The sequence below is a fragment of the Camponotus vicinus genome, unplaced genomic scaffold, assembly GCF_025532165.1.
Source record: "Camponotus vicinus isolate PSW18456_S1 unplaced genomic scaffold, iyCamVici1.0 SCAF_2, whole genome shotgun sequence".
NCBI classification, from domain to species: domain Eukaryota; kingdom Metazoa; phylum Arthropoda; class Insecta; order Hymenoptera; family Formicidae; genus Camponotus; species Camponotus vicinus.
Window position 1 is genome coordinate 9,763,756 of NW_028141956.1, and position 25,432 is coordinate 9,789,187.

The following is a 25,432-nucleotide window of genomic DNA, read 5'->3' on the forward strand; positions in this document are numbered from 1 at the left end:
GAGTCATTTAATTTTAGAAGAATATATTATATAATTTAGAAAAATAGATTAGCACTATTAAATTATTCAATTCGATTATCTTCTTCCAAATATCTAACATCCTATCTTTTATGTGATATACTTGAAGTATATGTTGATAACATTATATTATCATTTTCTCTATAAATCACATCTTTTCGTGAAATTGGATTATTCAATATTTTCATGGAAGCTCTTACTTTCGTAATATGATACAATTAATAAATATTCATTAAGATAATCTGCCTATGTTTATTCATTATTTGTCACGAGGCAATTCGTAGTGTCACAACGTCATAATTAAACTTCGAAAGTAGGGTATTATTTCGCCGCGAGAGAGAAACGAGCGGCGCCTTTTCAATGTGGCTTGGGAAAAAAGACAAGGAAGTGTATCTAGCGCGGAAAAGAGTCCGACGCGTTTCCGCAAAGGGAGTATGTAGTTAACCGTAAGCCGGATAATCCCCAAACGGAGCGGTAAGCAGTTTACACGCACAAGAGCCGCCTCGCGCGACTACCTCTCTTTCTCTTTTTCTCTTCTCTCGGAGAGTTTTAAAACTCTCCCGGCGTTTTCCGACGTACACACAACGCGGTCGCGTAATAACGCGAAAATTCCGCGACCGCGTTGCGTGCGGGGGCAAACAGAACGCAAAAGTTTGCCGAGCGCACGCGAGGGAAGGTAAATTGCGCGGGAGAAGAGGGTCGCCTCTCGTGCTCTCGTGTCGATATCCGGAAGTGAATTGGCAAGAACTTTTGTATAAAGATATTCAACCATTATTTTCATTATTTTGAATGCGGGGATTTCAAAGATTCTCGTAGATATTTTTTTTTAGATCCTGGACCGTTAATTTCGATGAGGGCTCCTTGGGCCAAATTTATTTCCCGTGCATTCTCGAATATACGGATTGAATGAGATTTCTCGGAGAAAGAGAGTCGAGAGAAAATTCTCCTCCACGTTGTACCAAATTTGTGGACCGACATGGAGCGCGAGACTTTCGGGACACCCCGCATATTCGTATAACTCTTAGCGCCAAGAGGTATATTTCAATAAGGCATTCAGGTAAAGCCGCGAGTATTCGGGCTGCGGTTCCGGATATGCGGAGGAGGCGCGCCGAAGAAAGAGCGGGGAACCGGAGGAGAACGGCATCGTCGTCGGTATCCGAATTCATGAATAGGGAGACATTAGTTACGCGTGGCTACCCAGTACCGCTCCTCGGATCTATGGGGCTTACGAGCCCGTATGATAAAATTGCTTAATTTACCATGGAACCCGCCGCCAGCTACGAAACGCAGGGTGGTAAAGGAACGGAAGCGGGGGTGGGTGAGATAGCGGTGCTCATTCGTACAACGGAAGTGTGATAAAAATCTCGCGATACTTGAGTTGTCGCTTGAGTGTCGATGGATGTAGAAGTATGTCATTTAAAATACTCGAATGATACCAAACTTGAAAACTACTCATATAAATTTATTAATTTATAATATAATTAATAATGCAAATATTTTAAATACGAACTACAGGGAGGACTTAACCATTTAGATAGTTTAAATTAAATGAAATATTATTGAAAAATTTGTTTATTCCATTACTAAAGATACAAATATATGAGAAATAATTATTTGAAATAATGTTAATGAACTTTTAATTTTTTAGAACAAAGCAAGATTGTTAATTGTTCGATCTGTGATATTTTCATTCATTGTATCACATGAATCTTTTACTGTGTTTATTACTGCGTTAAAGATAATTGCTTCGCGAACTTCAATGTCATGAGGTGCAAAGCCGAAGGAAAACATCGGACAGGTTGATGCGTGGGAAGGAACAGATGAGTAATAAATGTGTGATGAATTAGGCGGCTGCAACGGGAAGACATATTGTGGAAACGATCTTTGCGCTCGTGTTCCTTTCAGCACGTGCCCTCGTCGAAGTCGGAGCGCCTCTCGGGAAAGCGTAGTCTTCTGTGGCAAAGTTACGACAAAATTTCGCAGATTCCTTTCGCCGCGAGAAATCTCTGAGGATCGCGCGAACGTACCTTGTATACCTTGTTGTTGAACTGAAAACATCGCAGAATTCAACAGATCCTTAATCCGTTCACGAAATGAGGAAAGGCGAAAATGAGGGATTCGGAGTTCGACAATATTATATATTTCACTGTATTCTCTCGCGACATGATAAATAATAGGAATTGTATCGATAACGCGATCGAATCACATCAGTGTTATTGCAATTACATCGAGATGACATTTGTATCAGTTGTATAAATTGCAGAAAGAAATACAAAATATCGAAAGTATTAAATATTTGTAGAATTAATTTTTTGAATTTTATATAGTTTGCAACACACATAAAAAATAGGAGATTGTATGAATAGATTTTAATATTTATTTTGAAAAAAGAGAAAGAGAGATTTTAATTTTTACATAATTATGCTATAATTATAATATAAAAGAAAAGTTTCATTCTGTTTGAAATAATTTCTAATTGTAAGCTGTATCATAATTGTAAAATAATAAAATATATTGAATAAAGTATATTAAAATAATTTTTTTTTTACACATTTAACCACAAATTTATCGAAACTGACATGATAAAGCATTTTGGAGGCAGCATAAAAATAATTACTGAAAATAATATTGCTTTCTCTTCCTTAGATTTAAAAAGAAGTTATTTTTTCATTAAATTCTATTAATTGATTGATTCATTTTTTCATTTTAAATTCATGATTTTTAAATCCCTGATACGAGTCTTGAGATTTTGATGAAGAGTTGAATCTGATATTTTCGCTTATATGTATTTTCCCCGTTTGCAGTTACCTTTCCCTTTCTTGCAAAGCATAAGCATATATTTCTTTGAGTTTAGTAAGAGCGGAGTTTTGGGCGGTTCGGTTTCGATGGCGACCGATAAAGAAAACCACAAGTCGCCGATCGACGGCATCTACTTACGGATCTTTTGCACCGGAGCCAGATCTCTGCCTTTGTCGATACGAGCTTTAAAAGCAACCTGTTGAAAGTTCCGAACTGTGCACGCGGTGTAGGACGCGTGTCAGTCGTGGGAGTTTGAATCTGATTTACGTGTGATGCGCCATGCAAGCGCAAACTTTCAAAACGATTTCGGCGCAATCTTCCGCATTCATTGTCATGATATCGCGCGTTATCGCTTCTCCGATAATACTCGAATACATCTAATCTGCGAAACGCGTTTGCACCTTGCATTCACTAATATTTTCGATCGTCTATCATTATTTCCGAAAAAATGTTACACGATACTACTCGTCAATTATTTGAACGAACAGATCAGAGTCGGAATCTTATATGAGATCAGAGATTCTTCTATAATTTATTATTCATCGTCAAAATTGATTTCATATCGTATGCTTCTAGAGGTCTAATAAAGAAAAAATTATCTTGAAAGAATTTTTAAATATATTTAAATTTTTTTTTCTCTCTAGATACAATATATTAACACAATAATACAATTTTAAGATTTATATTAGATGAAGAAGCGACAAATAGTTTGGAAACTAAATGAAAATAGTTTGGATATTTTTACATTTCACACGCTCGCACTAACGGTCGTGAAAATGAACGTGTCTGCGTGTATTTGGTAACGGTGCGTGGAAAATTATGGCAGCTACAAATTTCACTTCCCGGTCCACTTAAGTGCACGGCCGGATAATCGCGGCCAGCGAATTCGAGTGGGCCAACAAATCTCACCGGCCGACCATAAAGGCAATCGCACGAACGAGAGAGATCAGCTCGATTTATATGAACGTCGGTGCTCGATATCCGGTGGACTCCGTTCGCCATTAAATCGAGCGTCGCGAGGATCGCTCTTCGAGCTTGCTAGCCGCTATTTTTCCCTTCCCTTCCCTCTAGCAAACGGGGAGAATTTCGCGGTTAACAAAGGAGGAAATCACCGCGCGAGATGCGTTCCAATAAATTCGTGAAACGACTAACGTAAAACGCTGAGGCTGCGATCGCCGGCCCATTCTGATAATTGGTGAACACGAAAGATTCTTCGCGAATGTGAGAAAGACGACGAGGTATTGAAATACTGCAGATTTTGCTCGAGAGAAAATTATTCGTATACATGAGCTATGTCAAGCATTATTTCTCCAGATCTTTTGGCGATTTTAGAGGCATCCCTTTTCCTTGATGAAATAATTAATTCCTACACTATTTTATCATGATTCTTTATAATTCTCAATATTTTATATTCTTTATAATTCTCAATTTATAATTCTCAATATAAATATTTTGTCAATTAAATGTGCATGTTGCTATCAAAGTGATCATTACGAGATTTGTAAAACGAAAACAAAACGTGTATGTGTGTATTTCTTATTTTCATTTATTTCACTCGGTTTATTTTCAAAAGTGAAATTCTCTTTGTGACATACGAAAACTGATGAAGGGGAAATAGAGCTGTTCGAACAAAGAATGGCGCGCGTGTCTCGTTTACTTTATTTCCAAAAATTAAATTCCTTCCGCGGAATGCAAAGCTCGACGACAACGAGGAAATAGAATTTGTAGAATAAAAAGTGACGCATCTATATACATCTATGTTATTTCCAAAAATTAAATTCTTTTCACAGAATATAGGAGAAGAGCAAGCAACGTTTGCGGAATAAAACATGACGTGTTTCTCTCGTTTGTGTGCTTTGCTTCCAAAAGAATTAGATTCTCTTCACAAATATGCAGTGTAAAAAGAATAACAAAAGCAACAGGATCAGTTTAATATTAATCTAGGAAACAAACAAATCCCATTGGCTTAGTATACTAAGTGTGAATTAATTAATATAACCTAATTTTTTAATAATTATTAAAGAATTATTTTTCACACGACGATGTAATACCAACATATAGCCTGCAAAATTTTGATAATGATTTCTTTCTAGGATATTTACTTCATTTTTTGCACGTTTTTTATCTAAAATCTCGATGATATCTAGATCACGCTCAATCGTAAGTCACTTCCGCAATTGAGTCGTGAATCGCTCAGTCGGCTGATCGAGTGAGTTCTTGCTCGTTAGAGTACGACCACCTCGCAAAAAGGGACCATCGTTTTCACTGTTAATTATACGGGACAAAATTTCCTGATATTAATTCTCCTGATTTGGACCGCTCGTAAAAAAATCTGCGAAAAAAGTAATAATATTATTATTTTGCGATTATTATTATTGATTAATTATTATTATTTTATACATAGATACAAATTATACATGATATTTTTGTTGTTTCCGTTTAAAATGTACGTAACTTTGCACAGCAAGTATATTGATCGCACGTTGTTACAGAGTCATATATACACTGTTTAAACTATACGGAAGTACGAAGGAGGCTGGCCAAGAGGCAAAGAAACCGCAAGATCAGACGCCGGATAATGTCGTAAAGTATGCTGTGCTGGATTACCAAGGATGAGAGTTTTTCGCATTTTCTCTCTTGCCATTTCTTGTATAGCACCTCACCCCTTTGTTGTTCCATTGAACACTTTCATTTTCCTTCCTCTCTTCTGATCTAGTATTTTTTTTAACGGAAATCTCTTTTTTTTCTTGTCCTTTTTTTCTGCGAGCGACGAGAAACTGTCTCAAATCGATTATTTCAGGATGTGTACGATTTTTGTGAAGTGTTAGGAGCTCGGTTCTTTGATAGTTTTTTTTTACTGAAAGATCTGCTTTGTCTTTAGGTGACTAAAGGAATAAGGAAGATAGTAGATATGAAAGAGAGAAAGAATGAGGCGTGTAAAATAATGCCATTGAAAGAACGAACCCTCGCAGAGATTCTGGAGGACAAAGTTTTAACAAGCGATATCTTGCATTTTATATTAGAATGCAAGATATGGTTGTTACTTATCCGCATATCTTTTTAAAAAATTTACGAAGGAAAAGAAATTGAAAATAATAATGATCGGAATGATGATAGGAATAAAGACTTTAAACCTTGTTAATAAAATCTATTTAAGAATTTAAAAAGATACATACACATGCGACTGCTTTTTGTAATTTTAATCAAATTCAATTTTCTTTTAAGATTTAATTAGCTACATAAGTATAATAAATAATCACTCATCCAAAATAAAAACAATGTAAAGAACAAAATAAAGCGCGTATAAGTAACACGTGTGCAACAATTCTAAACTAAACTTTATTTTTCACTCCATCATTTAAATGTGAATTTGCAAATAATTCGTCAATCATGCAAACAAGAATTTCCAACGAATGAGAAGATTTGAAATAAAATAATAAGAAGTGATTAAAATAATACCAGCAGACCTTCTAATTTTAAACAAATTTAATTTCTCTTTCGATTGTTCTGTGCGATCTAAATTGGGATTGTAAATAATTTGTTGGGAGTATAAGTGATTCGGAAGGAAGTAAGAGAGCAAGAGTGAGAAAAAGCCGCGCGAATAAAATAGCGAAGCTGTGTAAGATAACACCGTTGAAGTAATGATCGCGCTCTGCGAACTTTCCCGAGGGTGCCCTTTTCCTCTCTCGTGCTCCCCTTTCCCCCGTTTCCCCTCAACACCACTATCGCTCTTCGCGTTCCAGCATCCAGGCGTCAAAGGAACGCACAGCCACTGGCTAATTCGATAATGCATTTTCGGAGGGTGGCTTGGGTGGCGGCGAGAGAACGATGGACGAGAGAAAGAGAAAGAGAGAAGGAGAGCTTTGATTCGTCCAGCCTGAGATTACAGAGGAGGAAATCGGAAACCGAATTCCCATGTCGCGTATACCCTCTGACGGATTTAGACGAACGATGCGCGGCGGAAATTCAGTTGAATTCGGAAAACGCCTACATCGGAAACTGTCGTGACATTTTCGGGAAAATTCCTCCATTACGATTTCTCCGCGTGGTTTGCGACGACATAGCAATAGTTTGCGCGAAGAGATCGAGCGAATATAGCTTGCGCGAAATGCCCTCGTATAATAATAATTTTGTATAATAATGATTTTGCAACAGCCTGCAATGTATAAACGCAAAATTAATTTAACTGTAAATTAATTATGTCTAATTAAGTTGCATTTATAATTTGTCATACATATTTTTACTACATCGTTCATTTTATCTCGTATTGCATAATCTCCGTGTGTTATTACATTATTATATTTAGTATTTTGTTTAATTAATACTCAAATTGGACTTAAATAAATTTTAAATTATTTTATAATATTATTACGAAATGCAATGTGCATAAATTAACCGCAAATGTACTTCATGAATGTGCGATAATGAATCTTCGTATATCTCCTGGATTATTGTACTAATTAAGAATAAATTTGCGACAGACCTCGTTTCAAAGGACGCTGCGCTCCAATATTATCACAATGTCGTTGTCGCAACAAGGATTTTGCTTGTGTCGCGCGTCTCATTAAATTCTCAGGACATTCGCGAAAAGTCACCGCGCGTGCGAGATGCAAGTTTCATAAAGGGCGCGTCTCGTGTAATCGTAATTATAATAAACCTCGTTAATTTACCGTGCCGAAAACGCGCGAAATTACGCGTAGAGATGAGAACTTCGAAGATTTGTATAATCGACTCGTGTATACGTAGAATTTGCAAACACTCTGTAGCATAAAATATATAGAAATAGATCCACAACTTTCAATAAATTTTATTTTTATATTATTCTTTCTTCTTTTATATAAAAAAATTCTTTCTCAAGTCTTTTTTTTAATCAGAATTTAACTTTTACAATTAAAATCATTAACGTGCTAGGAAAGATATCCGGCTTGAAAAAATATATATTTTCTTTATTTCATCGGTTAACTTCTCGAGATATTCCATCGGGAATCAAATATCCCGATGTTTAAAGCTCCATTATGACGTGCATGAAAAATACTACGCCGTTTCTCATGCACATCAAATACTCTATCGTACGTTCAAAGTGTACGTAAAAATCGGAGAGAACGAACCCGACGTCCCTCCTTGCGAGGGATATAAATCCACCTCCGCGCGTCTCGGATTCATCGCGGCCAAATATATACCCGCACTAGTTAAACCCGATAGTAGCGCGACCAAAGCTTTGAAATGGGAGATTTTGCGCGTTTATTTGTCATCGATATCCTGGACGCTCGATTCCCTCTTCCTCCCCCCCCCCGCACCTCACCCCTTTCGACCCCTCCTAATGCGGCGGCGGATCCGATAAATCTCCTCTCGTCCGCGATATTGCGCTGGCCGATCCGGAAAAAAAGCGCGAATTACACGCGCCAGACGGTCGACGCGTCCCGCTTGAAGACTGATTTTTTTTTTTTATTTCGTTTCGCGAAAACTACCGGAATTGTAAACGTTATCTTCCGATTTATCGCGGGGAAAAAACGCGACAATCGTACAATACGGAATGATATCCGGTTGATTGATTTTTATTTCTATTATTTCATTTTTGTGGTCGACGTGATACCGGGGAATAATTTGTTGTTTATAGAGAATTTTTTTCAGAATTGAAGTATGTATGACGGACGACGCGATATGTGTGTCATCTCCACTGAAAAATTTATTATTAAATTCTATATATATATATATATATAATTTATATTTATATGTATTATTAATTTATAAACTGCGTCAGTTGAGCCAGCTGCAATTTGTCAATGCGTTATCGTATCGTTAATTTTGTAATAAATATATATCGTATAATTATAAACATTTCATATATATTTGTCTCTTCATTCAATTACGTACTGTTGTCAACGTTTTTTACGAGTTTCAGCTACATATCGAAAAATGTTTACGGGAGATTTACCAAATTTTTATATTTGATATTTTTAAAGCAAAATTGAAATACAAAATTTTTAACGTTTTACGGATGAACAAATATTAACCATGAACGAAAGCACTTGTCGCGCGCGATTGCAAGCTCGCTAAAACACACTACGGCGGTCTCTCTACTCCTTTCCAGAAATTATCTTCATTATCACACTCCCCGTGACGCGGCCTCGCCGGGGTGTGTTTTCTCAGCACATACGCACCATCGTTCCGTTAAGAGGCCGGTGACGGCGATAATTTCCAACGGGAATATTTTCCAAGGGATCAAACCGCCCCTAACGCCACGTGTGAGAGGGTGCCAAGCGCTTCTACCCCCTCTCATCTCGCCAAGCACACATTCTCTCTCTCTTTCTCTCTCACACACACATTTTCCATTATGTCCCGCAAGATTTCCCGCGTTCTCGAGAATTCGCCCCCGCCGTGCGTGTAAATTGGCGGCTTTCGTCGCGACAAGGTCGACGGGGAGGTAAAAAGGACCGATGGAGAGAGGAAGGGGAATTCGGTTTTAACCTCCTGCCGTCCCTTCCAACAGGTTTAATGGCGCGCCTATGAGGAGGGTGTTAAATTTTGTCACCGAGCACAAAGAGTTAAAGGGTGAGAGCGTATCATTTAACGCGCGCCCAAGTGGGTGTCCCTAAAATTTTCGTCCGCCACCTTTCTCGTCCTCTCGTCTTTCCTTGTCATCCCTTCGAAGGTCTCTTTACTTTTAGTGCTAACGACGTTAATAATAATTACGATTTTGTGAGAAAGGTTCGTGAAATTCGCGAGACATTTTGCAGGAAGGTCAAAGGTTCGTAAAATCATCACATCAGAGAACCTATTAGTCGAGAGAAAGGCACTAAAACCGACTGTATTCTTTTGTTTTCGAACTTTCCATCTCCTAATTGAAAAATCAATACAAAATTTATACTCGCAGAGATTTACTAGATATTACACTCTATTAGATCGCATCGAAATATTGATAATGTTGTTTTCAAATTATTCTTTCTTATTAAATATTCAATATTTTAATAGCGAGTGAAAAAAATGAGATTTTAAAATTGATTCCCGAGAGAGAAAAATTAATATATCGCTTGAAAACATGTTACACGTATCGCCAAGGATTTAAAATGAAACAGATTAAGAAATCTATATATGACAAATTAGAGAAAGTTCACAGGAAGGAAATCTTTATCTCCGTCAAGTGACATTACTAGATTTATCCGACAGATTCGAGCAGATCGTACACTCTTACATGCACCTCGCGCATTTATTGAAAACGGTCCATCACATCTCGCATCAGCAATGCGTCATTTCGGCACGATAACATTCATCATTACGAAGGTAATTCGATCGAGGCGAAATTTGAATAGGGAGCCGTTATTCCTGCGTTATTCCACGATAACGATTACTATAACGTTATCATTCGAATCCAGGCGTAACGGGCGCGCTTTGTATACGTTGTATACCCCGTGCAATTCCGTCGACTGTAATTAGTGCGGCTGACTCGCGCACGAGATTGAATGTTCCTCGTGGCGTGAAATTCGCGCAAACCGACTTTGATTAGAGTTTATTGCCGGCGCATTTTTACCGCGACCAGCTATTGTCAATTATCACGTAATATAAAACGGATGGCGCACGCGAGCGAGCTCTCGTACACACAATGAGAATTACCGTGCCGGCCGACCCGAACAAAATGTTTAATCATTCCCCGAATTGCCCGGAAACAAACAGGAAATGGAGCGCTTGCGTTGTCGATTCGACGCGGCTTCTAATGAAATTACGTATGTATGTCAATGGCACGCGCGTGTCGCGCATCATTGCTCCGAATTCGCGATTCGAAAATTGCCATTTTACGAGAAATGCACATAATTCTCTTCGTTATAAAATAAAATTGTAAATGAAAAGATAATTAATAAATAAAAAACACAAAGGACGGCTGACCTCAATTCGGTTCTTATTTTTGACAAAAATTTGATTAAATGGCGTTTTTATGCCTCTTTCTGTTGTCAATGTTAATTATCTATATCGCACGCTGGAAAATATTGACAAATAAATATTCTATTCAAATATGTAAACAAAAAAATATAAAATATATAAATATTCTATTCGAATATATAAACAAAAAAATATAAAATATATAAATCTTCTATTCAAATATATAGACAAAATTTACTAAAATTTTTCTAATTATAAAATGCAAAATTTTATTATTTGTCTGTAATGATTAATTCGCGCAGACTCGTTAAAAATCATCGATATTTATATTCGATATTAAAGAGACGCAGCTCGTACGCTGCGTATTCTCGGCTTTGATGTGGAATCGAACTTCCGCTTTTAAGGTCGGCATAATCCAGAAACTTTCGCGGAGAGTCGGCGTAAATATTTGCCATTCAAAACAGTGGGCGGACTTCGTTTAAATATCGATGACAGCGAGTACCAACAGTGTACTCGGCCGTGCCTGGTGAAATATTGACCGATTTTTCCGTATATTCGTTGTCGTGAAACGACGGGGGAAAATAGTCGGGAAAATGTTGAGAACGCGCAATCGAAAACGTTCACTCGCTCCGAAAATCCCATACAGACGGAGCTCGTTCGTTTAAATAATCTCTACATTGTATTTATCGACGTTGCTTTTTAACGGTCGCGCGACCGACATGATGCGGCTTTTAAAAACCGAGATTTTTTTTCCCAGATTACAATCGCAAACACATGCAAAGAGGTCAGAGTTCAGTCTGGCTGAAAAATTTACATTTCACTTTGAAATTGATTTCACGCGATATCTTACTGTTACACAAATATTTCAGACGCATAAAGTGTGAATCAAACTCATAAAGAGAAATGTTGAGGACAAAAATATAAAAAATTATTTGAAAAAGTAATTCTAGTGGCAATAAAAACCTTATGTATTATATTGTGTATTAATTTTAAATTAGATGGAGAGATTTTTGTAAAAAAGTATACATGAAGAATAGAAGCAAATGCGTTTTTCAAATCGTAAACTACTTCTATAGTTATTTGACATCAATTTGATATATTCTTTAATTATTTATACTATCTGTTTTATTTAGCAAAAATCTTCTTAAAATTTTAATTGTTATTTTAATTAAAATTATTATTTCATTAAAAATAATTTTAATATAATTGCAGCAACATAATAATTTCATAATTACAGAAAATTATCTCTTTCATTCGTTCTCCCCCTACTTCGTGTTATCTTTAATATAATTTCTTGTCTTGAATAATATAAATATTAATTATGTTAACTAGCATGGTAAAGGATTGTCGTAATACCATAATGCATTTTAAGTTCTTTAACTTTCTTACTTTTGCCAAGTTTATGATTGCCAAGAAGCTTTCCTGTCGGAAGGGCTAAAGTCTCATCAAGAAATTTCGGATGGGCCGAAGTCTTAAGCGCTTTCTCCCGTCATAAAAGGGCCATTAACAAATCCGCGTAAGCCGTGAAGTATCCGACGCACCCCTTTTTGTGGACGAAGAATGCCAGGCACAAATCGCATTTCGCATCACAAAACGCACAATGAAAGTTCGCGGAGCCCCCGCCATTTTCACGCTAAATTTGTCCGGGGCGACAATGACAGTCGTTTAAACGGCCTCTTTTCTGTCCGTAGAATTCGGCCATTAGATACCAGATTGACGGATTAACCCCTCACCCTCTTCCCCCTCTTCATCCTCTTTGGGTCCATCTCCTTCGTCCAGGATCGCCTTAAGTCCTGCTATAGCGATTTTTTGAATATATATATATGTTCACGCGCAAAACGGCGACCGTTTAAGGGCACTATTGTTCGTTCACTGAGAAATATGACGGCTGCTTTCCCATTCTCTCGTCTTATTCCCGGACGTTTGGCATTCTCCCGTCTCTTTCACATCTCAAACCCCTCAAACACCCTTATTCGCGCGTTAATCGTTTCTTTTTCTCTTTCTTTCTCTCTCTCTCTCTCGGTTTTTTTGCGTTTCCGTCTGCTTATAAATGCCGTAATTCGGACAGCATTGCAGAGGGATGTTTTCATGAATAGTACAGAGTAGTATGGAGTAGAATCTTATTTAATCTCTCTTGGGATTCTTTTCAGTACAAAATACCATTTAAACAAGTTGATTTAAATTAAATGAATTATGCACATAAATGCTCGGTAAGAGCGAAAGACAAAAAAGTAAAATCAGTTCTAATTTTCTCAAATAAACAAGTTTGTAAATAATTAACTGCGAAAAACTAATAGACAACAATATATTGTGATGAGAATAACTTTATGTATATTTTTAAGTATATTTTATTTTCGAGATTTTGAGATTTTACGTATCATGTTTCCGTAATTATCAATAGATATTGATTTCGGGAATCAATTTTTCAGATGTTAATTTTCTTTCGCATTTTAAAAAAAAGCAAATTGCGAATTAATATCATCAAAATCGAGAGCGAGTCTGATAGATAAATATTTGTCGATATAAATTTTTGTTTTAAATTTTTAGCTAAAAGCTAGATCCAAAAGTGGCGTGTCAATCCAATGGTTTTGGTATCCTTCCTTTACATCGGTCAAAATTATGCGCCTAAGGTAACATATTCGCGATTGCGACGGCATGCAAATGGAAACCGGTCGCGGAAATCGGTCGCTTAACTCACCGGGATTGAATGTAAATCGTTACTTTGCTACTTCTCGCTCGATGCGGACGCCACCGAAGGGGAAATTCGTGTTTCCGGCCGTCGCGCAACCCTTTCCCACCCCTTTTCCCGTCCCTTTACGTGCATTACCAGCCGCAATAATGCCGCGCGGAGAGAGACGTACGAGAAGCGAAATATAAAGCGGCCGACCGTCGCTTTTCTACGGCGGAAAATGCGTCGTGTCTGGCAATATGGAAAATAAAAGTGAGTCGGGAGAGTCGGTAGACTTGAAGTATGACTGCAAAAGAAATGGCATATACCGACTGTCGAAGGAGAGAAAAGATTATGGTGGAGAGAATTTTTTCGTGTGCGCAGAGAGCCAAAAGAACCGAAAATGAATAACGGAAACGGAGATATTTATTTTCAATTAACCGTAAACAATAACTAAATTGTTTCTTGTGTGTGTGTGTGTAAAAAATGGAAATGTATTTCTTTTTTGTTTATATTCTAAACGCACATTCTCTTCCAATCTCGAGAGCTGCAAAATGATATTATTATTTTATTTGCGCGAGATATTGAAATTGTCTGGTAATAGCGATGCGCCACAAGAACGCGTACAAAAATCAATTGAATTGCTAAAGTGCATATTTCTTTCTGTTTGACACTCGAAAGCTGACTGTCAGCTAGCGCATATTTATGGTCGGTAAACGCGCGGGAAAAGCGCTTTATGATTATCCGGGTATATTCTCAACGTGTATCGCGAATCGAGGGAGCGAGTGATGAAAAATTCGATCATGTTACGCGGAGATTAAATTGGCGCATTATACGAGCGTGCGCGGAACGGCATTAAATCTCTGTTCGGAAGGGGTGCGTGGGGTATTAATACGAAAGAGAAATTCAAACGAATGCATCTGAAAAAAGGACAACACGTCGCGAGGCGGATAGAATAACGCGACAGAAATGACGAGGAGCGAGAAAGCGAGAAAAGGAATGAATAGAACTACATAGACTTTATTAGAGCTTTGCAGTTTGATAATCTCGTTAAAATTGGAAAAGATGCCGTTGGGATCTCCGATCGAGAATCAATTTGGAGCTGGATTGGCTTCGGGCATATATTTTTCCTCGAATTAAGCATTATTGCGTGATTTATTCGACGGAAAACTGCACGCGCTAAATTAATATACATTCTAGGGGAAGGGATAATGTTTTAAGTACGGATATTTTCGGTCAGCACGCGAAACAAAATGAAGCGGAAATGTAAAATAATTTCAGACTTTCGGATAATTGACGCGCGATCGTAATTTTTATGGTTTATTTAATGCAAAAATATACGTTTTAATAGAAAAATACTGCTTAAAATTTCGCTCGATTTAAGTTTACAACGTATCCGGGGCTCGATTTCTTAAGTGTAAAAAGGAGAGTACGGAAATCTACGTCGGTCGATCTGTAAAACGAGCGCTTAACTCGCGTCAGGGTCGCACGGAGATTAAGATTCATTTCGCTGGTCCGAATTAAAGCCGCGAAACTTTTTAATTTCATGATACGCAAATTAGCTCGCGCGACGTCGCGTAATTAATTCCGTGGTACGCGTTACACACGCGTATGCGACGCGGATGCGACGCCGGCGTCGCGTCGGTTTTTCCTGCCGCGCGAAAAAAGGCTGATGAAATTTTTGCGTCCTGACCACAACGCCGGAGATAAAATCTCTTGGTTCCTTCGTGTGCCGCCATATTTCCGAGAAAGAAATTTGTCGCAGGCTCGAAAAAATGTGACGCAAAGCATCGCATAATTTTACCATATTTACATCGAATCAAAATTGTTTGAATCTTTTAAATTCTTGTTTAATTAGCACAGAATGTTTAACGTATTTCTTTTATAATATTAAAAACATCTTTATTATAAATAAATATTTTTACTATAATTAATTTTATTATAAACTTTTATAACATTAAAAATATTTTTATAAAAAAATACATGAACCAAGATTGTTCGAATATTTCTATTCTTTTCATTTTAAGGTTTTGACATACATTTATAGTCTTGATATTTGTATCATGTTTATGTATGGACTAAGATTATTCTTTTTTTATTTATAGCTTTTGGAACTTACAAGGTTTTATAATATGCATTAAAAATATTTTCTTTCGATGAAGATAACTACGCATTATCTCGACTCCTTTTTCTCAAAATTTCCCTCCTTTTTTTTCCTTTCCGATATCATCCCCCCCCATACATTCGCTCCAGCTAAAATAATATTTCATGTTTCTATCTCGCCTCGCCGTGTTCCTGGCGATTGATCAGTCCTTACCGGCGAGCCATTCAACCACGTGCGAAGAAGATACATAGGGTGTACACATTCTGATGAATATTATCGATCAATTCGAAACAGGGAGGGCAATCCCGAGATACTTTCGAAATTCAAAATCGCCGCTTGCAGAATGCGATAGCAACTTTGACATTACCTTTCCATAATAAATACAAGTACATTAAATCAAGAACCTTGTTTATTCATGAAGCAATGGGAGAAAGTCTTTCGTACGTGGAGGAAGGCTGTCAAAACACTTCAAAATATTTCCCTTCCAAATTCCCAGCCCTTTGTCTCTTTCTATTCGCTTTCCGAATATCTATCCGAGCAACCTCAGCGCCAACCGCTCCGAAGACCAGCGAAGAGACAAGACGCATTAGTCTCGAAAGCGTCAGCGCGGGCTGTTTCAACGGCATTACGTATGGAGTGCGTAGATAATGTAGACGAGAGCTTCGTGCGGCGAGCGCGGGTGACAGGAGGTTGGGGATGAAGAGAAGATAGGGCTTTTCCGCCCGTAATACGATCAAGCGAGAGAAGGGTGGCCATGGAAAACGGCGAAAGGGTCGCTCGCTGGCTGGTAACATCTTGCGCTGATGTCTCCCGATACACCATAAATTATTATATTCATATTATGTATCCCGTACCGATGCTCTCGCGCCACCTCCTGTCGCGATTCCATCCCGGCAAGGACGGGCTGGGTAGCGTCGCGTGTTTCGTTTTTGCGAGAGGATTTATCGCCCGCGGCTCGCACTCGATGGAACTGATCGCGACTACGTGACTACGACTCGGCCATCGCCATTATGTGCATCCACGCGACGGGACCAGCGTACAAAATGACGTACTTTTTGCATACAGCTCGTGTTTCGTCTGTGGAGGATAATTAGGGACACATCGATCGTCGTTAATCCCATTCACCGAAAGAGTGCGTTAGATTTATCATCAGTATTGGCGATTAATTATTCATTCTTTAAATTCCTTGATATTTTCTACTGTTTATTAATAGAAAATTGATAAATAAAGAAATTGGTAAATAAAGAACGCGATTTTTATAACTACAATTTTTATAACTACATTTAATAACTACAATTTAATTTATTAAAGTGTAAATGTGTACAAATATTTTAGCCTTTAGGAAATCTAGAAGAACAATGAAATTACATTCAGTTTTATCGTGCAAATTTATTTCCCCAATTCACAGTTAGAGTCAATGCAACTACGATAAAAGATCGATCGACTCCTTCCTTCCTTCTACGCGCGTCGACGTGAATTCACCTCTGTCGGCGACCACATAACCGGGTTTATCTTATCATGCAAACGATACCTTATAGACGCGAGCGCGGAAGGAAAAAGGATCTTCGTCGGATCGTCACGGATTCCGTGGAGGCGACGAATCCGTGACGGGATATGATTCCTCGATATCGTGCATGTCAGCGTCGGGATTTCTCAGTTTTCTCCGTTTGCTCGCCTCCATTTTGCCCGACACTTTTGCACCATCGTCGTCGTCATCGTCGTCGTGGTTTCCTTCGGCATTCTCAAAACGCGACGAGCTTTCCCGACCCTCATCATCATTCTGACATCAATGCTCCGGTTCGTCTAGCATTTCGCTTTTATATATATATATATATGTGCACCTACGCGACTCCGATATTATGAACATAAATGCTCGCGGAGCCTTTTATATCCCTGTTGTATTGGGTGGTAGCTAATATTTTGATCTGAGATACATGTCAAAGACATATCTCGCGATTACCGTTACGGAAACAGAATTAAAAGACTCCTGAGTTAATCTCGAGCGAAACGGAAAGACGCCAGATGCATTAGCGTCTTATTAGATCTACGTTCACGTCGTACGTTCAATGATAAATTTAATTTTCGCCTCAATTTTTGCCCGACATTTCGCAATAAATGGAATGATCTTAGATCGGACAAATTCGGAACCGAGCACAAAATTACATTTAAAATTAAATGTACTGTTCAATATCAAGAGAGTATTATATGGTTCTATAAAAACCACAAAAGTAATCTTAATATGTCTTGAGCATTTTTTCCTTCATCGCCATAGCTTGTATATAGTATAACTTTTGTTTGAAACTTTTGTTAAAAATTTTCCTCCCAGTTTCGAAAAAAATTAATAATAATTGTTAATAGTTACCGAAGTACTTTATATACCTACAGATGTATCACCAAATCGAGCGAGAGTGATAAAGATCAATCTTTGTCGGAAAATCTCAGAGAAGGTGTGGAGGTGGCTGTTGAAGGCTCTAGGGTATTTTTCTTCTTGAAATTGCCTGACCTTATTCGTAAACACGCGCATCCGTTGATTAATAGCCTCGACCCACGGTCGTGTATTCGTAATCGTTTACGTCGCCTACGTCTTATCGTCAGTGATCGTGTAAATACGTACAAAAGTGGAAACTTCTGAAAGTCGAGTCGTTCATCGAGGCCCAGGCCTCCTCGCCTGGGATATCGATGTAAGCTTGGCTTCGCGCTTTCTCGCGTTCGCACGAGAAATTCGTCGGCGATCGATCAACGTCGTGCCGGATAGAAAATGGACCCGCGTGTCCCGTGACGAAGTTAATAGCGCCTCGTCCCGACGAAGAAATCGCCGAAAAACGAGCCAGTCGAGGGCGAAAACGCGAAAACACTCATTAACGTCCGCGCGCAGTATTTACCGTGCTCGAGCGCTAAAAGAGCAGCAAACACCTTCCCGGTCGCCTGCAAAACGTGCAAAACGCGCCGCTTCCCTTCGACGAGTTTTCTTCGTCTTCGACACAATTTGCTGCAACGTGACTATCCACGCGAAAGAAACGCTGAGAAATGTATTCCGAACGAAGCGATGAAGGAGGAGACGGGGAGGGAGAAGAGAGCACTTTGATTTGCAAGAACATCGCGCGAGAATAAGAGGAGAACAAGAGGAGTTTCGCGATAACATTTGTTATATGAATAACTATGAATCGTAATTACGAAAGTTATTCGTCGAGAAAGTTGTTTATCAATTTACCTTGAGAAGTACATTCTAACGTCACTATTGTCTTTTCGATCGATCGCTTGTGGACGCGCCATAAACGAGTAACGCTTCGATCAAATTTTCACGAAGAAAATATTATTGCGAACTAGGCCATCGAACGTATATGTTAAAACGTTTATATACATTCTACATCCTGCTAGTTGCAGCGCTTTCATCGTTTATGCTTTCGAAAATATGCCCTCGAAACATCAACACAGCAACCGGATCCTTTCATATCAGCTCAATATCGTTCTCCTCGTTGGAAAGTTCGCCAACTAGCAAGGGGAAAATACTGGTGGCAGGGTACGTCAGAGAAGGGGTCGGAAAATTAGGCAGTCTTTGCAAGGGTCGCGACGCATTCTCAAAGGAAGGATACGGAGCAATAAGGTATCGCGGGTAGGAGAAACACATTTGATAATCCTCTCCCGGCGAGAGGAGACTGTCGCATAATCTCTCGTCCGTGCGTTTTGCCCTCTGCCCCTCCTCCCTTCATCTTCACGGAAAGTCGCTCTGTTTACCATTCCGAGGATGTCTTTAATATATAACAGGCAATTTTCCCACGCTTGCTACGCCGTAAACTTCTTCGAGAAATTGGATGTGCCGAAGTCGAGAAAAGCGCGACTAAAGGCGACGAAAGAGAAAGACACTCGAGGGGAAAGAGAGCAACAGAGAGGGAAAGAGAATGGAGAGATCCTTTATTCTAAGAAACAAGAGTCGCGATTCAGCTGCCAGGACCTGGTAGTTCCAGCATAATCCGCGGTTCTCCGATGCACCGTCGATTTCGCATACACGTCCATTTTTCGAAGGGGATGATGCGCACGCGGGGGATGGCGGGGAAGTCGTTTTAATATCTGACCTCGTTGCAACCGACGTCGTGGGACGAAAACTTTCTCGCGGCCTCTCTCCTCCTCTTTTCCTCCCTTCCTCTCTCGTTAGTACCCTGTCCCCTGGTTACCGTCGAGCGAATCCTCCCTCCCGCCCTCATTTCCGTCACATTTTGCGGTAAATACGCCAGGAAAATGCATGGCGCATCGTTAGCCTTCGTCGTGTCGGCGAGTCAGGTTCGTCGGTTAAGTCGCTGGCAACTCCCAACTTGTCTCCTTGTTGGCCCAATTTACCGCGGCGGTTTTCTAGCGAAGAATTATAAGCTGCCCTCTATCATTTTCCCGAATATAGTGGAACGTCCTGGAAAAGTTCGCCGGAAACGTTCGAAAGTTTTGCCAAATCAATTTAGAATTAATTGCTAACTCTTTGTGTAAGTTTCGAATGCATCCCGATGCATTCGAGAAAAGAATGGCACGGATGGCTTATTACATCGAGAGAGTCGCAATTTAATAATAATAACGATCTCTTTAATCCTGAATTTTCAACTTTTGAACGTCTCATTTAAAGTTTAAGCACTTAATGAAAAGAGACAGATAGTTATTAGCGTCGTTTTTAAATAAGATAATATTCAACGCGGTACTAGTACTATATTGATATATTAAATATTACTATCGTCAAGTTTGATTGCCCTTTAATCATGCAAAGCCTCATTTGCCTAAATTATTGATCTCTTCTAAGAAGTGGGACATTTTAATTTGTGTTCCTAAAATCGAAATTTATATTTTAGCGTAAAGCCATAATTATCTCGCTTAAGTATTATTTAATACACGTCGTTATGACATTTATCTTGCTTACATTTTGCAGTTGAAAATCATTGCGGAGGATGCGCAAAACGTTAGTTTATACAGGGTGGGTGGTACTACTGCGAAGGGTTAATACTCTGGAACGCAGGTGTGCGTGAAACATACCGTCGTGCGTTTAATTTCTCTGCGTAGTACCACAGTAAAATAGCTAGACTGTAACAGATTATTATACACGAGTCGTGAACTGTTGCGAATATTTCTCTTACGCAAATTTAACAATAATAATCTCCGAAAAAATAAAGCCCACATATATAAAGAAATTATAATTACCGGGAGTGAACAAATTTGATTCAAGTAGCGAACAAACCGTTGTCACGTGAAACTGTAAATTTTTTACTCCTAGTTTTCTGCACACAAGCGATAAAATTATAATCTGATCGGTGACACTTTTATGACAATGCGTAAAAATCAATTCTTTATTTCTCCGAATACTTTATAATATTAAAATTTGCAAAATCATTTATCAAATTGATCTGTCAGGAAATAAAAAAATGAAGTCAACAGCACATAGTGTTCCCAAGTGGTCTCCCATCTAAGTACTAACCGTGCTCAACGTTGCTTGACTACGGTGATCGGACGAGAACCGGTATTTTACAACGTGATTTGACCGTTGACGATATTTTCTATAATGAATAAAAGTTATATATCTTTTCAAATTTCTATAAAAGGTAATAATTGTCCATAAATACTAAAATTTTTAAAACGACATAATATATCCTATTGATAATTAAGTATTGCGCTTTTATGAGATCTGATTTTTATTAAAATAGGATTAAATAGAAATTATTCAGAAAACTACATAAATAGTAAAAATAATTTTTTGTAATATTGCAAAAGTATAATATTCAATTGATTAATTGATCTATTAGGAAAATACAAAAAAGAAGTGTCAACAGCACACGGTGTTCCCAAGCAGTCTCCCTTCTAAGTATTAACCGTGCTCAACGTTGCTTGACTACGGTAATCGGACGAGAACCGGTACTTTACAACGTGATTTGACCGTTAACGATATTTTCTATAATGAATAAAAGTTACATATCGTTTCAAATTTCTATAAAAGGTTATAATTGTCCATAAATACTAAAATTTTTAAAACGACATAATATATCCTATTGATAATTAAGTATTGCGCTTTTATGAGATCTGATTTTTATTAAAATAGGATTAAATAGAAATTATTCAGAAAACTACATAAATAGTAAAAATAATTTTTTGTAATATTGCAAAAGTATAATATTCGATTGATTAATTGATTTGTTAGGAAAATACAAAAAAAAGTGTCAACAGCACACGGTGTTCCCAAGCAGTCTCCCATCTAAGTACTAACCGTGCTCAACGTTGCTTGACTACGGTGATCAGACGAGAACCGGTACTTTACAACGTGATATGACCGTTAACGATATTTTCTATAATGAATAAAAGTTACATATCGTTTCAAATTTCTATAAAAGGTTATAATTGTCCATAAATACTACTAGTAATTATTAAATAAATGCCGTGTAATTTGTAATTCGTTATTACAATCAGATTGTATTACGTTTTAATTACAATTGTAATAATTTCTTTTTTAAAATTTAAGTGCAAAGTATTTTGCTTATTAGGACAACAAATGTTAATTATAAAAACCTATACTAAAACCGGATTTAAAATATTTAAAAGGATGTAATATGTCTTATCAACAATTAGGTATTGCGCTTTATGAGATCTGATTTTTATTAAAAAAGAATCAAATAGAAATTATTCAGAAAAATACATAAATAATAAAAATAATTTTTTGTATATTGCAAAAGTATAATATTCGATTGATTAATTGATCTATTAGGAAAATACAAAAAAAGTGTCAACAGCACACGGTGTTCCCAAGCAGTCTCCCATCTAAGTACTAACCGTGCTCAACGTTGCTTGACTACGGTGATCGGACGAGAACCGGTACTTTACAACGTGATTTGACCGTTAACGATATTTTCTATAATGAATAAAAGTTATATATCGTTTCAAATTTCCATAAAAGGTAATAATTATCCATAAATACTAAAATTTTTAAAACGACATAATATATCCTATCGATAATTAAGTATTGCGCTTTTATGAGATCTGATTTTTATTAAAATAGGATTAAATAGAAATTATTCAGAAAACTACATAAATAGTAAAAATAATTTTTTGTAATATTGCAAAAGTATAATATTCGATTGATTAATTGATTTGTTAGGAAAATACAAAAAAAAGTGTCAACAGCACACGGTGTTCCCAAGCAGTCTCCCATCTAAGTACTAACCGTGCTCAACGTTGCTTGACTACGGTGATCGGACGAGAACCGGTACTTTACAACGTGATATGACCGTTAACGATATTTTCTATAATGAATAAAAGTTATATATCGTTTCAAATTTCTATAAAAGGTAATAATTGTCCATAAATACTAAAATTTTTAAAACGACATAATATATCCTATCGATAATTAAGTATTGCGCTTTTATGAGATCTGATTTTTATTAAAATAGGATTAAATAGAAATTATTCAGAAAACTACATAAATAGTAAAAATAATTTTTTGTAGTATTGCAAAAGTATAATATTTGATTGATTAATTGATTTGTTAGGAAAATACAAAAAAAAGTGTCAACAGCACACGGTGTTCCCAAGCAGTCTCCCATCTAAGTACTAACCGTGCTCAACGTTGCTTGACTACGGTGATCGGACGAGAACCGGTACTTTACAACGTGATTTGACCGTTAACGATATTTTCTATAATGAATAAAAGTTATATATCGTTTCAAATTTCTATAAAAGGTAATAATTGTCCATAAATACTAAAATTTTTAAAACGACATAATATATCCTATCGATAATTAAGTATTGCGCTTTTATGAGATCTGATTTTTATTAAAATAGGATTAAATAGAAATTATTCAGAAAACTACATAAATAGTAAAAATAATTTTTTGTAATATTGCAAAAGTATAATATTCGATTGATTAATTGATTTGTTAGGAAAATACAAAAAAAAGTGTCAACAGCACACGGTGTTCCCAAGCAGTCTCCCATCTAAGTACTAACCGTGCTCAACGTTGCTTGACTACGGTGATCGGACGAGAACCGGTACTTTACAACGTGATTTGACCGTTAACGATATTTTCTATAATGAATAAAAGTTATATATCGTTTCAAATTTCTATAAAAGGTAATAATTGTCCATAAATACTAAAATTTTTAAAACGACATAATATATCCTATCGATAATTAAGTATTGCGCTTTTATGAGATCTGATTTTTATTAAAATAGGATTAAATAGAAATTATTCAGAAAACTACATAAATAGTAAAAATAATTTTTTGTAATATTGCAAAAGTATAATATTCGATTGATTAATTGATTTGTTAGGAAAATACAAAAAAAAGTGTCAACAGCACACGGTGTTCCCAAGCAGTCTCCCATCTAAGTACTAACCGTGCTCAACGTTGCTTGACTACGGTGATCGGACGAGAACCGGTACTTTACAACGTGATATGACCGTTAACGATATTTTCTATAATGAATAAAAGTTATATATCGTTTCAAATTTCTATAAAAGGTAATAATTGTCCATAAATACTAAAATTTTTAAAACGACATAATATATCCTATCGATAATTAAGTATTGCGCTTTTATGAGATCTGATTTTTATTAAAATAGGATTAAATAGAAATTATTCAGAAAACTACATAAATAGTAAAAATAATTTTTTGTAGTATTGCAAAAGTATAATATTCGATTGATTAATTGATTTGTTAGGAAAATACAAAAAAAAGTGTCAACAGCACACGGTGTTCCCAAGCAGTCTCCCATCTAAGTACTAACCGTGCTCAACGTTGCTTGACTACGGTGATCGGACGAGAACCGGTACTTTACAACGTGATTTGACCGTTAACGATATTTTCTATAATGAATAAAAGTTATATATCGTTTCAAATTTCCATAAAAGGTAATAATTATCCATAAATACTAAAATTTTTAAAACGACATAATATATCCTATCGATAATTAAGTATTGCGCTTTTATGAGATCTGATTTTTATTAAAATAGGATTAAATAGAAATTATTCAGAAAACTACATAAATAGTAAAAATAATTTTTTGTAATATTGCAAAAGTATAATATTCGATTGATTAATTGATTTGTTAGGAAAATACAAAAAAAAGTGTCAACAGCACACGGTGTTCCCAAGCAGTCTCCCATCTAAGTACTAACCGTGCTCAACGTTGCTTGACTACGGTGATCGGACGAGAACCGGTACTTTACAACGTGATATGACCGTTAACGATATTTTCTATCATGAATAAAAGTTATATATCGTTTCAAATTTCTATAAAAGGTAATAATTGTCCATAAATACTAAAATTTTTAAAACGACATAATATATCCTATTGATAATTAAGTATTGCGCTTTTATGAGATCTGAGTTTTATTAAAATAGGATTAAATAGAAATTATTCAGAAAACTACATAAATAGTAAAAATAATTTTTTGTAATATTGCAAAAGTATAATATTCGATTGATTAATTGATTTGTTAGGAAAATACAAAAAAAAGTGTCAACAGCACACGGTGTTCCCAAGCAGTCTCCCATCTAAGTACTAACCGTGCTCAACGTTGCTTGACTACGGTGATCGGACGAGAACCGGTACTTTACAACGTGATATGACCGTTAACGATATTTTTTATAATGAATAAAAGTTATATATCGTTTCAAATTTCTATAAAAGGTAATAATTGTCCATAAATACTACTAGTAATTATTAAATAAATGCCGTGTAATTTGTAATTCCTTATTACAATCAGATTGTATTACGTTTTAATTACAATTGTAATAATTTCTTTTTTAAAATTTAAGTGCAAAGTATTTTGCTTATTAGGACAACAAATGTTAATTATAAAAACCTATACTAAAACCGGATTTAAAATATTTAAAAGGATGTAATATGTCTTATCAACAATTAGGTATTGCGCTTTATGAGATATGATTTTTATTAAAAAAGAATCAAATAGAAATTATTCAGAAAAATACATAAATAGTAAAA

The 25,432-nt window shown here is 36.6% G+C and overlaps 1 long non-coding RNA gene and 11 pseudogenes across 4 annotated transcripts in view; all 12 read right to left on the bottom strand.

The window, feature by feature from the left end:
• Window positions 1–25,432, bottom strand: part of LOC145965985 (uncharacterized) — a 232,990-nt gene that overhangs the window by 95,432 nt on the left and 112,126 nt on the right. The window lies entirely within an intron of this gene.
• LOC145967607 (5S ribosomal RNA) lies at window positions 20,865–20,984 on the bottom strand (annotated as a pseudogene).
• Window positions 21,257–21,376, bottom strand: LOC145967621 (5S ribosomal RNA; annotated as a pseudogene).
• LOC145967609 (5S ribosomal RNA) lies at window positions 21,648–21,767 on the bottom strand (annotated as a pseudogene).
• Window positions 22,208–22,327, bottom strand: LOC145967612 (5S ribosomal RNA; annotated as a pseudogene).
• LOC145967624 (5S ribosomal RNA) lies at window positions 22,599–22,718 on the bottom strand (annotated as a pseudogene).
• On the bottom strand, window positions 22,990–23,109 carry LOC145967613 (5S ribosomal RNA; annotated as a pseudogene).
• On the bottom strand, window positions 23,381–23,500 carry LOC145967614 (5S ribosomal RNA; annotated as a pseudogene).
• Window positions 23,772–23,891, bottom strand: LOC145967625 (5S ribosomal RNA; annotated as a pseudogene).
• Window positions 24,163–24,282, bottom strand: LOC145967615 (5S ribosomal RNA; annotated as a pseudogene).
• Window positions 24,554–24,673, bottom strand: LOC145967626 (5S ribosomal RNA; annotated as a pseudogene).
• On the bottom strand, window positions 24,945–25,064 carry LOC145967608 (5S ribosomal RNA; annotated as a pseudogene).